The 16,852-nt window shown below is 49.1% G+C and overlaps 1 pseudogene; it reads right to left on the reverse strand.

Moving 5' to 3' along the window:
- The window catches only part of LOC120393463, a 71,028-nt pseudogene extending 58,345 nt beyond the window's left edge, over positions 1 to 12,683 (reverse strand).
- Positions 12,684 to 16,852: the final 4,169 nt, after the last annotated feature.

Genomic DNA, 16,852 nt, shown 5'->3' on the forward strand with positions numbered 1-16,852 from the left:
CTAAGGGACAAAATGAGTTACACCTAGTAAAGGACATAGAAAGCAATAAAAGGCTGTATGAATACAACAGGAGCAAGAGAAGGACAAAGAAAAGCACAGGTCCACTGCTTAGCAGGGAAGGAGATCTAATAATGGATGATACCTAGAAGGTTGAGGTGTTTAATGCCTATTTTGCTTCAGTGTTCACTAAATATGTTAATTGTGACCAGATGCTAAGACAATTCTTATTAATAACAAGAGGAAAACCCCAAAAGCCAGAATAGAGAGAGAGCAGGGTAAAGACTACTTAGATAAGTTAGACGCATTCAAGTCAGCAGGGCCTAAAAACTCACCTTAGGATACTTAAGGAACTAGATGAAGCACTCTCTGAACCAATATCTCTGAAAACTCATAGAGGACGGATGAGGTCCCAGTGGGCTGGAGAAGGGCAAATATCTTTTTAATGATGGAACAAAGAACCTGGGGAATTATAGACCATGTAAACTGTTCATTTTTGTTTCACAGCAATAGTTCTGTGAACGTATCCAACTGAGTAAGCAGGAACCGCTGTCCTTAGGTAACTTCCTGAGTAGCCATCACATACCTTTTGCCGACAACTCTGATGGGTTTTGACTCTGATGAAACTCTGAAAGGGAAATTACACAGTGAAAGAATGTAGAGTGTATTTCAATGCAAGTGTGTTTCTGTTCTGTACAGAGGCAGCAAGTGACAGAATGATGCAATTGCATCCTGTGTTAATGAAGTAATCACCAAGGAGAGCACTGCTACCAGCCGTCAATGTATGAAGTCCAGTTTGGGGAATACTGTGAAGGGAGCTCAGTTTCTTGGACCTCCCCCTGCCTGGTTCCACTGATGACTAGTCTGCACTTTACATGATGAGCCGGCCACGTGGTCAGAGAAACACAGAACAACTGGCACTGGGACAAACAGTCAATTCAGGAGTGTCTGTGGGGAGAGGGAATCCCTCACAAACACTCATGTTCCAACACAGATTAGGTGAAACAACTAAAGGGTCCATGCAAAGGAGAATTCTGCCCTCGGTCAGGGATGGGCTAGGTGGCCCAGGAGAGCCTTTAAAATGTAGGGATCTAAAACAGACACTAAGGGCAGCCCGAGGGAATTTGTTCATTTGGGATAACTACCATTTGGGGCCTCCCCCCCCCAACACCCCCTAGCTTCTCACTAGATTCAGTTATTGATAGAATGTAGAATGCTGCCTGGATTAAAAGTCGCACAGGTAACCAGATATGTTTGCTTAATATTGCCACTCCTTTTGCCAAGCATCTGTGACTAACTTAGGGGAACAAAGAACCCTTTCCCCACCCCTCAATAATTATTATTTTATTACTGAGTTTTGGTAGGATGTAGAGCCCCAATCGGGGGCCCATTGTACTAGGTCCTGTGCACAGGTCCGGAGCTCAGTCTAAACCAAGGAACTGCCCCCTGCATTGCGCTCTGGAGGCTTCTAAACTCTCCCCCTGGGGGACTGTCCAGGGCAGTGAATTCCAGAGGCCTCTAGGGAGAGCCCCACTGCCAGCCCCAGAGCTTCCATCCCAGGGACCCCAGGCAGAACCAGCCCAGCTGGGCTCCACTGGCACCGTAGGATGCAGGGAAGTGGAACAGGAATGACTGTAACAGGGTTGAGTTTAGCTCCATCACTGAGCACATGGAATCTAACACTGCTCCACTACAGACTGGCTCCCCATTGGCACTGGCTCTTACACTCTTGTGGGACACTGCAAAGCACCCTGGAGCCTCTGGAACTGCAGCTCTGCAGCTTTGCTGGTTCCTTGGCTGTTTGTACTGCACTGAATTTGTTTCTTGCATTAAAATATAGCCTTGGAGATAATAAAGATCCTGCCTGGAACCCCCGGAATGTCTCATGTTGTCCACCAGCTGTTTGGGGATAACATACTCTGCTGTGACCAGTTACCAGTTACAGATCCTCAGTTCTCTGTCCCAGCTCTGGCACAGGTTAGAGCAGCCTGGGGGCTGGTCTTACTTGCACTAGCTGCTAATGGTCACCAAAGAATGATCCCCCAGCTAGGGATGCATCCCAGTTACTCCTTCTCTGCACCTCTCTCTGCCCATGGCACTCCCTCTGCACCGCTCTGTTGGCTCTACACCCACTGGGGACTCCCCCACATTGGGGATTTCCGCAGAGGGAGTGTTACAGGCTGTCTCTGCTCCCTTTGTGCCAGCTGAGTGGTGAAAAGGGAGTGGAGTAGGTGAGAGAATCTGGGCCACTGTGGGCATCTCTGCTCTGAGTCCCCCTGGCTTCCTGCTTGGATTCAGAATTTGTCATTCCTGCTATCAGCCTGTTTCTCCTGTTCCTGCTGCTGCCGCCCTGGAGCAGATTCTTGGGGCAGACTCCCAGGTTTTACAGTAACTTTAGGTTTCTTACCTTTCTCTCTTTCCTCTCTGAGTTTTGCAGCTGAATCTTGAAGGTTGATCTGAAAACCTCTATGGTTACATCTACTGCAGCATCTCCACTATAGAATTCCATCAGGAGGTTCTTCGTATCTATCCTGTCGGCATTCTCCAGCCGACCTCGGGGGATGTTACCTTTCCCCTCAAAGTCAGAATGTGACAGTTTGTCTTTAAATCTTTTCAAATCTTCCTGAGAAAGGTTGTTGAGAGCTCGTAAGAGAAAGTCACTGATTCTGCTGCTTTGGTTTCCCATCACTGGGCATCAAGAGAGAAGCTAAAACGCAATGTAAAATCTTGGTGTTAATCATTAATTGGATCATTAATAACAACAATTATTCCCATGTTGAGGAAAGAAGTAAGCTAGTGGTGGGAGAAGGTCACTGGGATTCATAACTCCTCAGTGTTTCTCTCTCACAAATGATTCTTTGTGCTTGTAGCCACATCTGTAAAATGGAGATAATCCTACTGATCTAATGCACAGGGTGAGGTGCAGCTTAGCTAATGTTTGTAAAGCCAAGTGAGGTTTTAGGAAGATAGGGGCTATGGTAATAGTATTTATCAGCCAACTGGGTTTGAAAATAGAGGTGGGACACCCTAATTTAATTAACATTTCAAAAATATAAACCCAGAAAATACAGTCCTGGAATATCAGGCCCTGCATCCTGAGATCCAGCGTTAGCTTGTGAGAACCTCCTGGGTATATTGAATATCAGAGCAAAGTGAGGTGGAGCAGTGGTAACTTCTGACATATGGTGTGTTCAGTGGTGAGCTGGAGCTGGTTCGCACAAACCGGTTGTTAAATTTAGAAGCTGGTTTAGAACTGGTTGTTAAAGGGGTGGGCAAACTCCGGGCCGTGGGCCACATCCAGCCCGTGGGACCAACCCGTCTGGCCCACCTGAGTTCCCAGCTGGGGAGGCTCCCCCAGCCCCTCCCCTACCTTCCCTGCTCTTGCAGAGCCCGGCACCAGCACTCTGGACCGCTCCTGGGCAGCTCTGCAGCTCCTGCTGCTTTGAGCAGCATGGTAACGGGGTGGGGCTGTGAGCTCCAGCGGGCCACGCGGCATCCAGACACGCTGTCCTGAGCAGCATGGTAAGGGGGCCGGACCGGGGCTGGGAGGAGGGGTTTGATAAGGGACAAGAAGCGGTTGGAGGGGGCGGAGGTTCTGGGGGGGTGGTCAGGGGACGGGGAAGGGTTGGGTAGGCGTGGGCATTCCGGGGGTCTGTCGGGGTGGTGGTGGATGGGGTCGGGCAGAGGTGAAAGTAAGCCGGTATGCCCCGGTACGGCGTAGTGGCAAGAGCAGGTGCGCCGTACCAGTGCGGCCCAGCTTCCCCAAGCAGCAATTTAAAGGTCCTGGGGCTCCCAGCACCGGCTGGAGCCCCGGGCCCTTTAATTTGCTGCCAGAGCCCTTCTGCTGGAGCCCTGGGATAGTAGCAGTGGGGCTATGGGGGCTATTTAAAGGGACGGGGCTCCCGCTGCCTTTACTGCCCTGGACCCTTTAAATAGCCACCAGAGCCCCGCTGCCACTAACCCAATCTGACAGGTCTCACCACCCACATGTACAAACTACAACTAGCTCAGATTAAAGTTAGCCTATCCCAAGAGAAAATGCAGAAAATGATGGACTTACTGTTAGTCAGAACGCTCTCATCAACATCATCTGAAGGCCCTGGTTTGATGTGTTTCGCTCCGTCTTCTTTGTGTTCAAACACACACACACACACACACATATATATATATATATATATATATATATATATATTAAAAAAACATAGGAAGAGGAACAGGAAACTGTTTGCTCAAAGTTTATTGTGCAATACAAAGAAACTAAAACATCTCCAGCTAAAACTGAACTTCAGCACTTTCTGAATTTCTCTAACAACCCTCATACCACAGCCAGTATGATTTAAAGCCTTCTTAGTCCATGTATGTATACTGTGTTGGTTTTTATTTCTTTTATTGACTTTAGGATTCACCTCTTTGGCTTCAGCAACTTGTTTCTCTGAATAGTGAGGTTATGAACTCCATAGACATGTTCACCACTTTTCCCTTCCCACACACTCCATGTTGGGAGAAAATATCGTAGCAACTTTAACCAAGACAAGCCACGTATAATAGCGAGCAGCAGACAGAATGGGGACTGGACTTTGCATCATCTTGATACATAAATAGCAGTGATATCAGCAGGAGTTGAGGCTTACATCCTATTCGGGAGTGGGGGAAAGAATCCCTATCTTTAATATTTAAAAAATCATGAAAACAGAACTTTTGACAAAAACGAAGTAAGCAGAATTGGATCTTCGTGGACCACAAATATCATAAGCGTCAAAAGTGAGCTTGGAAAGTTTTACGAGTCACTCATACAGTTACTCAGAAGGAAATTGCTGCTTGTTAAATGGAAGAAGGAGGACACGTTTCTGATACATCCAAGTGAAATTCTTAGTCTCTGTCGTCTTTCTGGGGCAATTTTCTTTGAGATCAAATAAGCAGCAACTCTGAGCTCCCATGCTGGCTCACACCCCACCACCTGCCACCATTTGGGGCTTTGTTGCCTCATTTTAAGAATTTCTTGTGTTTTTGTTTTTGTTTGCAGCTGCCAGAAGCCTTTGTCCCAGCTGAGAAGTGGAAACAAGAGGTTCGCTGTTCATTTCAGCAAAGAAGTAAGAAAAATGGAAACCAGAATCCATTGGTCCGACTCCTCTTAGGATGGAAGCAGAGAGAGGGGTTTCTGCCTGAGGGCAGATCTCAGCTGGTGTAAGTCAGCTTTAGTATTACTGCCAAGGGATGGCCCATATACGGGTCCCTAAATACATAGCTTTACAGAGGGCTGCATTTGCTTGTATCCGCCCTGCACATAGAGTGAACATGATAACCACTGCCCTAGAGACACTCACATGTTGAGGCTAGTGACTTAGGTGTTATGGTCACTCTCTCTGGTGGTTGGTCCCCTACTGCATCCATCAGTCTCTTCTCACAACTCCAGCCCACACAGATTCCCTCGGCCTCCCCCTCAGGAATGACACACACATATATTATATCAAATTAAATTAAAACAAATATTAAATCCCTGTTTTACAAGAACATAAGGTTACTGATTCAAGCACTTAAAAGATAGGAAATGCCAGAATTAAGGATGCCCATGGGACAGGAGTTCAGCCCCCTTGTGCATGTGCACCATGATATAGTCTTTGACGTCACTTGATCACATCCCATTTTTTCCCTATTTGCTGGCTGGACAGCTAGTCAGGATCCTTTTCATAGAATCATAGAATCTCAGGGTTGGAAGGGACCTCAGGAGGTCATCTAGTCCAACCCCCTGCTCAAAGCAGGACCAAACCCAACTAAGTCATCCCAGCCAGGGCTTTGTCAAGCCTGACCTTAAAAACCTCTAAGGAAGGAGATTCCACTACCTCCCTAGGTAACCCATTCCAGTTCTTCACCACCCTACTAGTGAAAAAGTTTTTCCTAATATCCAGCCTAAACCTCCCCCTCTGCAACTTGAGACCATTACTCCTTGTTCTGTCATCTTCTACCACTGAGAACAGTCTAGATCCATCCTCTTTGGAACCCCCTTTCAGGTAGCTGAAAGCAGCTATCAAATCCCCCCTCATTCTTCTCTTCTGCAGACTAAACAATCCCAGTTCCCTCAGCCTCTCCTCATAAGTCATGTGCTCCAGCCCCCTAATCATTTTTGTTGCCCTCCGCTGGACTCTCTCCAATTTATCCACATCCTTCTTGTAGTGTGGGGCCCAAAACTGGACACAGTACTCCAAATGAGGCCTCACCAGTGCTGAGTAGAGGGGAATGATCACATCCCTCGATCTGCTGGAAATGCCCCTACTTATACAACCCAAAATGCCATTAGCCTTCTTGGCAACAAGGGCACACTGTTGACTCATATTCAGCTTTTCATCCACCGTAACCCCTAGGTCCTTTTCTGCAGAACTGCTGCCCAGCCATTCTGTCCCTAGTCTGTAGCAGTGCATGGGATTCTTCCGTCCTAAGTGCAGGACTCTGCACTTGTCCTTGTTGAACCTCATCATATTTCTTTTGGACCAATCCTCTAATTTGTCTAGGTCCCTCTGTATCCTAGCCCTACCCTCCAGCGTATCAACCACTCCTCCCAGTTTAGTGTCATCTGCAAACTTGCTAAGGGTGCAGTCTACACCATCCTCCAGATCGTTAATGAAGATATTGAATAAAACCAGCCCCAGCACCGACCCTTGGGGCACTCCACTTGATACCGGCTGCCAACTAGACATGGAACCATTGATCACTACCCGTTGAGCCCGACCATCTAGCCAGTTTTCTATCCACCTTACCGTCCATTCATCCAGCCCAGACTTCTTTAACTTGCTGGCAAGTATACTGTGGGAGACTGTATCAAAAGCTTTGCTAAAGTCCAGAAATAGTACATCCACTGCTTTCCCCTCATCCACAGAGACGGTTATCTCGTCATAGAAGGCAATTAGGTTAGTCAGGCATGACTTGCCCTTGGTGAATCCATGCTGACTGTTCCTGATCACTTTCCCCTCCTTTAAGTGGTTCAGGATTGATTCCTTGAGGACCTGTTCCATGATTTTTCCAGGGACTGAGGTGAGACTGACTGGCCTGTAGTTCCCTGGATCTTCCTTTTTCCCTTTTTTAAAGATGGGCACTACATTAGCTTTTTTCCAGTCATCCAGGACCTCCCCCGATCACCATGATTTTTCAAAGATAATGGCCAATGGCTCTGCAATCTCATCGGCCAACTCCTTTAGCACCCTCGGATGCAGCGCATCCAGCCCCATGGACTTGTGCTCGTCCAGCTTTCCTAAATAGTCCCGAACTACTTCTTTCTCCACAGAGAGCTGGTCACCTCCTCCCCATACCGTGCTGCAGAGTGCAGCTGTCTGGGAGCTGACCTTGTCTGTGAAGACAGAGGCAAAAAAAGCATTGATTACACTAGCTTTCTCCACATCCTCTGTCACTAGGTTCCCTCCCTCATTCAGCAAGGGGCCCACACTTTCCTTGACTTTCTTCCTGTTGCTAACATACCTAAAGAAACCCTTCTTGTTACTCCTAACATCTCCGGCTAGCTGCAACTCCAAGTGTGATTTGGCCTTCCTGATTTCACACCTGCATGCCTGAACAATACTTTTATACTCCTCCCTGGTTATTTGTCCAATCTTCCACTTCTTGTAAGCTGTTCTTTTGTGTTTTTGTCCTGCTGACTCAATGTGTGGCCCCAGGCCTCATTCAGCACAAACCACTGAATAGAAAGTTATTCATTTTCCTCCTGGGTGTTCTGATGGGGTGTTGCAACCTAAGTTCCCTCTAAGGGTACGTCCATACTACCCGCCGGGTCGGCGGGTAGCAGTCGACTTCTCGGAGTTGGATATATCGCGTCTCATCTAGACGCGATATATCGAACTCCGAACACGCTCCCGTCGACTCTGGAACTCCACCACCGCAAACGGCGGTGGCGGAGTCGATGGGGGAGCCACGGACTTCAATCCCGCAGCGTGAGGATGGGTAAGTACTTCGAACTAAGGTACTTCGAGTTCAGCTACGCGAATAGCGTAGCTGAACTTGCATACCTTAGTTCGAACCCCCCCCCAGTGTAGACCAGGCCTTAGATGCATGGCCATGCAGCTGCCTATTAAGCCCCAGGCAGGGGCTCAGGGCTGCAGCGGGGAGATGCCTCTCCCCCAGCATGGACCAGCTCCGGATTTGCCAAGGCCGGGGAAGAGGAGCCCCTCCCTTGGCCCGGCCCTTCTGGAGCTACCATGGTGGGGAAGAGGCACCTCTCCCCTGGCCCCGAGCTAGTGCGATGAGAGAGGGCTGGGGGAAGTCCTCTCTCCCCACTGCAGCCCTGAGGCAGCCTGCACCCCAAACCCCTCATCCCAGGCTCCACCCCCCAGCCGGCACCCCCACCTCTGCCCCAGCCTGGAGCCTCCTCCCGCACCCCAAGCCCCTCATTCCAAGCACACCCCAGAGCCTTCACCCCTAACCAGAGCCCTCACCCCCCGCACCCTGCCCCAGGCCTGAGCCTTCTCCCGTACCCCAAACTCCTCATCCCCAGCCCCACCACATGCATTTTATTATGTGCACCAATATGAAGGTGATGCTCCTCCTGCAAACCCAGAATTGCTCCCTGACCTCACCCTGGGGCAGTGCTGCTCCACACCTCCCCCAGCACGCGGCTGCAAAGACACGTGGCTGAAGGACAGAATGGGAGGGGGCAGCAGAAGCACATGAGCTGTAACAGGTAAATGGAGGGGGCCAGGCAGGTATGGGTACCATGAGGCAGCAGAGACACATGGGAGGACTGAGGGGTGAGAGGCAAACGGCGGAAGCTGCGGGTCGTGAGGCCCCTGACATATTTACACACATATCTATAAATGGAAACTACTGGTTCTCTGCTTGCAAATGTTAGCAGGTCCACCTAGTATCTGAGCAACTCACAATATTTTTATTGGTTTCTCATCCAACACCCCTGTGAGGTAGGGCAGTAGGATCCTCCTTTTACAAATGAGGAACTGAAGCACAGATGGACTAATGCCCAGATCCATTGATTACCATGGAAATTTGGATCCTGAATATCTTCATGGACCTCAGCCAAAGTGACTTGACCAAGGTCACACTGGTAGAGGAAGGAACTGAACCCAATAGTCTCAACTCCCAGTCCAGCCCTTCATCATCAGACTTACCCATCATCCTGCATTCCAGCCTCTCTGAAATCTGGTTTAAATTAACCTTGTAGCATTCTCTCATGGAGCCAACCCCCTAAATTGTGCCATCCTGATTCTCCAGTGGGTTTCACACCAGAAATACATAAGTGCAGACAGAAGCCCCTTTGGGGATCAGAAAGAGCCAAAGATGTGGGCCCTGCAAACACCCCGCGCTCCCCTCTGTTCATTCGCTGCCTCGGGTGCAGTGGGAAGGGATGTTATAATCCCTGAACTGAGGGCCCTGTTACTGCTACATGGGGAACACGAGAGTAGACCAGGGGTGAGAGGGATCTGCTGGCTTCAAGCAAGAACCAGCCCAAGCAGCTCCTAAGGCAAATGCTGAAAAAGTAGGCAGGGGAAAGGTCTCTCTCTGCAAAAGCTTTGACTGCCATGGCACATGCAGTGGAAAACCCCTACATCTGCACCATGCAGTATTCACATTGTGCCCTGTGAAAACATCACTCCCCTCCTGATAAATCCCAGCCAGTTCTCGAGGGGCCCCACTTCACCCATTAATCCATTCAGCTGCTTTGGCCACTCTCTGCTCTCTCCACATCTCCTGTCTGCACCACTCAGTGATTGTCACATGCTGCCTGCAATGAAACAGGATCCTGGGGTGACCTGCCATATCACACAAAGGCAAAGATGTTCCCATTGCCGACCACATGCCAGGCAACAATCATTTACAAAAAAGGGCCATGGGGGTGGGGGAGCACAAAAAGGGACACAGATCACAGCAGGGTGCGCAGGGAGAGGGGCAGCCATGGAACAGGGCACACTCTGTAATAGGGTTACCAGATGTCCCAATTTTATAGGGACAGTCCCGATTTTTGGGTCTTTTTCTTATATAGACTCCTATTACCTCCCACCCTCTGTCCTGATTTTTCACACTTGCTGTCTGGTCACCCTACTCTGTAACCATTACAAAATGCAGCTAGGATCTCCTATCTTCTGGTGTTGCCACATGCTCTGTTTGGAAGAGGAACCTGACTGCATAGAACATGGGACACTCTGGGGATGGGGATGTTCTCTCACAGCCCAAGATCGAGACCATCACACCCTGACTCACCCTGGCTTCTGCTTTAGAGTCAGAGGAAAACACCATCTTCAAAGTAAGCGCCGAACCAGCCCAGTCACATCCTAAGAAGAGACTGATGCAGGTGTGACTTGAAGGTTACTCCTGAGGTACCTTTGTCACATATGACTGAATTCAACTCCCATTAACATCAATGGAAAGACTCAGTTCGACTTTGGTGGGCTTTGGTTCAGACCTACAAAGCTGGGGTGACCCGGTTGCTCAAGTTGTTGCTACAGAGCACTGTTGGGTCCCTAGTCAGCTCTGTGTTTGGCTGTTACATGAGGAGGGGCACCTGCAGCCTGCTCAGCACCCACAGGCAAGTCACTGGTAACAATCGAACACTAGCCCCACAGGAGGCCTCCCTTCCCTCAGCGAGGCTCTGGCAGGCAGCTATCTCTAGTCAGGTCCTGGGCCCGGGCAGACTTCTCTCACTCTGGGAGCAAGGGGTTTAGGCTCCCTCTCAGCCAGCTCTTACCTTAGCTGGGCAATCCCCTTTTAACCCTTCCCTCCAAGCCTCACTCCTTCTGCAGGTGTAGCAAGGAAGGGCTAAATAAGACCACAACAGTTTAAGCCAGTTTGAATTTTGCACACACACACACACGTTACAGCCCATTCCTGCCCCTCTGCAGTCAATGAGATGTGCATTGACTCCAATGGCAGCAGTATTAGGCCTACAGAGTGAGTGAAATTCCCTAGTAAGGTTTAATAGTCTTGTCACACCAGCTTTGCTCAAACGCAGTTGTCTGAGGATGGGGCCGTGCAGGGGAGAATCACACAGAGTGTGTTAGGGTCAAATTCCACCTTGAGTTACCCCCTGTGCAGCCCCTTTGCCTTTTGCAGGAACAACCCTGCACTGGCAGGAAGATCATGGGTCTTGTCCAGGCATAACTTCTATGCATCCGAGGCATTACACAGATGTAACTGAGGGCAGAATTTGTACTTGCCTCGCAACAGAGGAATTACCATATAAACCAATCCAGGATTAGCAGGATAATCTACTGCATGGCCTGCTTCAATTGCTATGAATTCATACACTAAAAAAATCCAGTGTAGGCTCCTCAGAGTGAAGAAACATTTTTTAATCACAAGACAAACATACTTGGTAACCCCCAGAGGCCAAGAAGAGACAAGGAGCATAAGGAAACAGGTGGGTGACACCTTCTTGGCACTCTCATTGCTAGTTACACTTCAGCTAAGCATTATCAGTCACCAAGCAACACCTGGAGGCAGACAGGGCCTATCGCATTCTGTCTCTGCATGCATAGAATGCTCAGATTTCATGGCCAATAACTTCTCCAATAGTTCTTGGACTATCCCTACAATTTCCTCACTCCCCAGGATTATTTTCAAGACTTTCCAAATTTCTGTTTACACAATCGTATGGTGTGGGAATGCTGCACAAGTGCCCACTGGGCGTGTAATGGCTCTTCACCTATAGTCACCCTTTGTAACGTAGTTTAGGATTCTCCCAGAGGCCCCTTTTCAGTTATGGAGGGAAAAGAGCTGCCCCATAGCTAAGCCTGTGTTGCAGTTTACAGCTGATTTTTCCAAGCATTTTAAAATCCATGTGCAGTAGCAGATTGACCTGAAAATTGCTAGGGTGGAGTTGTTGGTTGAAACTTGGACTCATTTAGTCAAGTGGCTCTTGGGCTACAGCCCCCTACTATCTCCAGCCCTCCCCTCTCCCACATGACCTGCTTTTAAAATGTATATTTTCTTCTAACTCTATTTTGCTCAGAGCCAGATAAAGCTCAGGTTCATCTTCTGCCCAGGCCAAGCACACCTCAGCTCTATGTGTTTCACTCAGACCCAAAGTGTGTGTTTGGGGGTATTTTAATCAATGCGTAATAGGGTCTGTGGCTCTGTTGTAGCTGTGAGAGCAAGTGAGTGGCTATGAAGTTGTCAAGGTTTCCTCCCCCACTCTGAACTTTAGCGTCCAAAAGGTGGGGACCTGCATGTACCCTTCTAAGCTTAATTCCTAGCTTAGATCTGATAGCGCTGCCACCAACCAAAAAATATAGTGTTTTGGTACATTTTCCATTCCCCCCAAAACCTTCCCTGGGGAACACAGATCTAAATCCTTTAGATCTTAACACAAGGAGAAATTAACCATTCCCCCATCCTTTTCCCCCCAGACTTTCCCTCCCTGGGTTGCCTTGAGAGGCTTCACACAGATCCAAACTCCTTGGATCTTAAAACAAAGAAAAATCAATCAGGTTCTTAAAAAGAAAGCTTTTAATTAAAGAAAAAGAAAAAGGTAAAACTTATCTCTGTAAAATCAGGATGGGAAATGCTTACAGGGTATTTAAATGTATATAGCCAGAGAAATCCCCTCTAGCCTCAGGTTTAAAGTTACAGCAAACAGGTAAAAATCCTTCCAGCAAAAGAAACATTTACAGATTGAGAAAACAAACATAAGACTAACATGCCTTCCTGACTAGGTTCTTACAAATGTGAAACATGAGACTGATTCAGAAAGATTTGGAGAGCCTGGATGGATGTCTGGTCCCTCATGTCCCGAGAGCGAACAACCCCTAAAACAAAGAACACAAACAAAAAAGACTTCCCTCCACCAAGTTTTGAAAGTATCTTGTCCCCTTATTGGTCCTCTGGTCAGGTGTCAGCCAGGTTTACTGAGCTTCTTAACCCTTTACAGGTAAAAGAGACATTAACCCTTAACTATCTGTTTATGACAGAAGTAAATGTCTTCACTTGTGCCTGCTAAATTAATCGTGCACCAGGCATAATTAGAACAGCCAGCAGCATCTGTCCAGGCACATGCAACTGGGTGATTGACCATTAATCATCTCCCTGTCCTGCTTCTTTATTTTCCACTCCCAAATGAATCTTCACAGTTCTTTGTGGCCACCTACAGCACATTTCTGATAAAGCCATGAGCACCCAGAGAAGGGTAAATGAACCCTCTTTTAGCTGCCCAAACTATCATTCTGCCTGCACAAGCTTTTTGACCATAATGAATAAGAAACTGGGACCCTGAGAAAGTGGGCTGGGACTCCCCCAGCCTTGGACAATGGGAAAATTCTTGTGCACAAGAACAGAACAAACTTTGGCAAGAAATACAAACTCTGAAGTACAGCATCAGTTCTTGATTCATGAGCTTGGTTGGACTCCAGCCAAACTGACACAGAAACGAACATCTGGCATAAATAAATGTTGGAGATGGACACAGAAAGCCGTCAATAGCTGTGGGATTGTGTAAAACTGGAAGGGTGGGAGGAAGAAACATACAACAAAGAGTGACTGAGCGATTGGGACAGAATCATAATTCCACATTGGATCCCAGGATGATGGAGTCTCAGAATGGTGGGATCCCTCTTAGGAGGGCCAGGTTCTCATCTGTTCCTGGCTGCTGACCCAGCTAGTGGCAGGGCAGCCAGGCCAGAGCCGTGTTGGTGCAGTGGCTCCCACTTGATACCTTGTCTATAATTCTATGTCTAGATTGGGTTTTATCTTTTTCACAGCATTCAGCTCTGCCCGCATTCCTGTAGTTAATGCAACATGGGTGAACCCATGGGGAAAATAAGGAGAGAAAAGGACATGCTAATTCTCTTTGCAGACATGATGCCTGAGCCCACAGTCCCTGTCACTGTGCTGCCTACCACTGGGGTCTTTCCCAGCTGCCTGCCAGAGCCCACAGGATCTGTGTCATTGTCACTGCCCTGCCAGAACTTACTGCCAGTGGGTGTGTTTCACTTGGGGGAGGGGAGGAGAAGCACTGGTGCAGTCTGTAGCCTAGACTGCTCCCCCCACACCCCAGTCACCCTGCGTGCGAGCTCTGGGCAGGGACAGCAATGTCCTTTCTGCACGTAAAGGGCTGGATTGTGCAGACCTTGCTCAGGGTGGGGAGCGATGACTGACACGAACAGTTCTATTGATCGCTGTGGGGCTACTCAGCACTCACAGGTAGCAGGGGCCGCAAAATCCAGCTCACAGAATCTCTCCATGGAAGCAGCCTGATCTCAGCTCTCAGTGCTGCACGGGCTCCTCACACCCACTCCTCACAGGCCTAGGTTAGCCCAGATGCTGTGCTGGCCTAGGATAGGTGGCACACCATGCACTCTGCCCCAGACATAGATCTCCATGCTTCTTCACACCCCCTACATGGAGGCAGGAGGATAGTATGGAATTCGCTATACCTGCTTTCTACAACCCAAGGATTATTCTGTCAGGCAGCTAATGTAATGCAAATTTTTCAAAAAAGGTCTCTAGAGGCAACCCCTTCAAATTATAGGCCAATTTGGAAGGAACTATTGTAAAAAAACAGAATTACCAGACACATAGATAAACATGATTTGTTGGGAAAGAGTCAATGGCTTTTGTAAACAGAAGTCAGGCCTCACCAATGTATGAGAATTCTCTGAGGGAGTCAATAAGCCCATGAATAAAGCGGATCCAGTGGATACAATGTATTTGGATTTTCAGAAAGCCTTTGACAATGTCCCTCACCAAATGCTCTTAAGGAAACTAACTAGCCCTGAACTAAGAGGGAAGGTTCTTTCATAGATCAGTAACTGGTTGAAAGATGGGAAACAAGAGTAGGAATAAACAATCAGGTTTTTTTCACAATGGAGACAGGTGAGCAGCAGGGTTCCTCAAGGATCTGTACAGAGATCTGTGCTGTTCAACATATTCATCAATAATCTGGAAAAGGGAATGAACAGTGAAGTGGCAAAATTTCCAGATGATACAAAATTATTCAAGATAGTTAAGTCCAAATTACACTGCCAGGAGTTACAGAGGGATCTCACAAAACTGAGTGACTGGGCAACAAAATGGCAGATGAAATTCAGCATTGACAAATGCAAAGCGATGCACGTTGGAAAAAATAATCTCAACTATACAATCCCGCAGCCCCGCTCCCCCGGCAGAACCCAGGGACCCTGCCGTCCCGCTCCCCGCGCTGGAGCGCAGCAAGTCCCACGGTCCCGCTCGCCCGGCCGAGCGCGGAAGTCCTGTTGCCCCACTACTGCGGCCAGAGCACCGCAACCCCGCGGTCCCACTCTCCCAGCCGGAGCCTCACAACTCCGCCGTTCCGCTCCCCCAGCCGGAGCACCTCAACCCCACAGTCCCGCTCTCCCTGCTGGAGCGCCTCAACCTCGCGGTCCCGCTCCCCCGGCCGAGCACGGAAGTCCCGTGGCCAGGGCCAGCTCTAACATTTTTGCCATCCCAAGCGAAAACAAAGAGCGCCGCCCCCGCCCCGAGCATCGCGCCTCCCCGCCCCCCCCGAGCGTCACACCGCCCAAGTACCCCGCCCCCCCCGAGCATCGCACCACCCCAGTCCCCCGCACCTGAAGCCTGCCCCAGCCGAGCGCCACGCTGCCCAAGTCCCCGCCCCCAGCATGGCACCACATCTTCCAAGCCCCGCCTCCCCCCAGTGCCGCCCAGCCAAACCAAAACAAAAACAACCCTTCCCCGCCCCGCGAGTGCCGCCCGGTCCCAAGGTGCACCCCAAGCACTTGCTTGGTAGGCTGATGTCTGGAGCCAGCCCTGCCTGGCAGTAACCCCTCAGTCTCAGGGTCTCCCCTCCTTGGGGAACCTCCAACCCACTATCCCCACCTCGCATCAGTATACAGCTACTGCCAGTCATCGTCTAGCCCCCACACCCTGGGGCAGGCTGCAGGATCAGCCACTCATCACCAGCAAGGAGGGTCTGGACCTGCTGCCTTGGCCTACCCCTGGGCTGCCCTCTGCAAACCCCAGGACCTCTTGGCCTTATGCTAGGCCACAGCCTGGGGCTTTCCAGGCAGGAGCTCCCCAGCCCAGCTCCACCCAGGCCCTTCGAGCGAGAGAGAGAGAGAGACTGATCCTTTCAGCGTCCCTGGCCTTCTTATAAGGCCCTGTCGCTCAGTTTGGGGCATGGCCCCAGCTGCAGCCACTTCCCCCAATCAGCCAGGGTTTTACCTTGCCCAGCCCTCTGCAGGGCTTTTCCAACCCCTTCAAGGCTGGAGCAGGTGTGTGGGGGGGTCATCCCGTTACACAGCACAGAGATGAAAGATTTTCTTTCTATTTAAAAAAAAAGGAAATTAACAAACAAAAACCCTTCATTTAATGTTACTCACATTTGCTTTCATCAATAAAATCATTAGGAAATACAAAGTCAAGGCTTTTAAACAGGATGGAAAGGTTACAAAGTGAAGCATTCTCAGGTTAGCAAATGTCCAAAGAAGTGTTGCCCTGGCACCCTCAATTCCGTCCTCTTGTGCATTTGCAGGATGATGCGGGCTTTAATGACATGATCCCATAGTATTTTTTTCCCACGGGACCCCTTCCTTATTCAGTGCACAGGGGTTTATGCTCTGGGGTTGTGTATTGAAGGAGTCTTTGGCCTGTAGGATCCTTGCCTCATTTCTTGCAGAGTTAATGTTGCACAGGCAATGCTCATTCTGGTACTTCCTAACTTGAGAGTGCTTCACTTTGCAGCCTTTTAGTCCTCTGTGCATTTCCTAATGTTTATAGCATGCTTTACTGAGGAGAACAGTCTCCATAACAAAGGGCTAGGTTATTTTTGTGTGCATGTGATGTCTCCATTATTTATCTGGTCAGTGTCACTAGTGTGCGCTTTACGAGACAGGGAAAGTAAGGACACTCCCTGATACAAAGCCCCTATGATCTA

Source organism: Mauremys reevesii, unplaced genomic scaffold (genome assembly GCF_016161935.1).
Source record: "Mauremys reevesii isolate NIE-2019 unplaced genomic scaffold, ASM1616193v1 Contig2, whole genome shotgun sequence".
NCBI lineage: Eukaryota > Metazoa > Chordata > Testudines > Geoemydidae > Mauremys > Mauremys reevesii.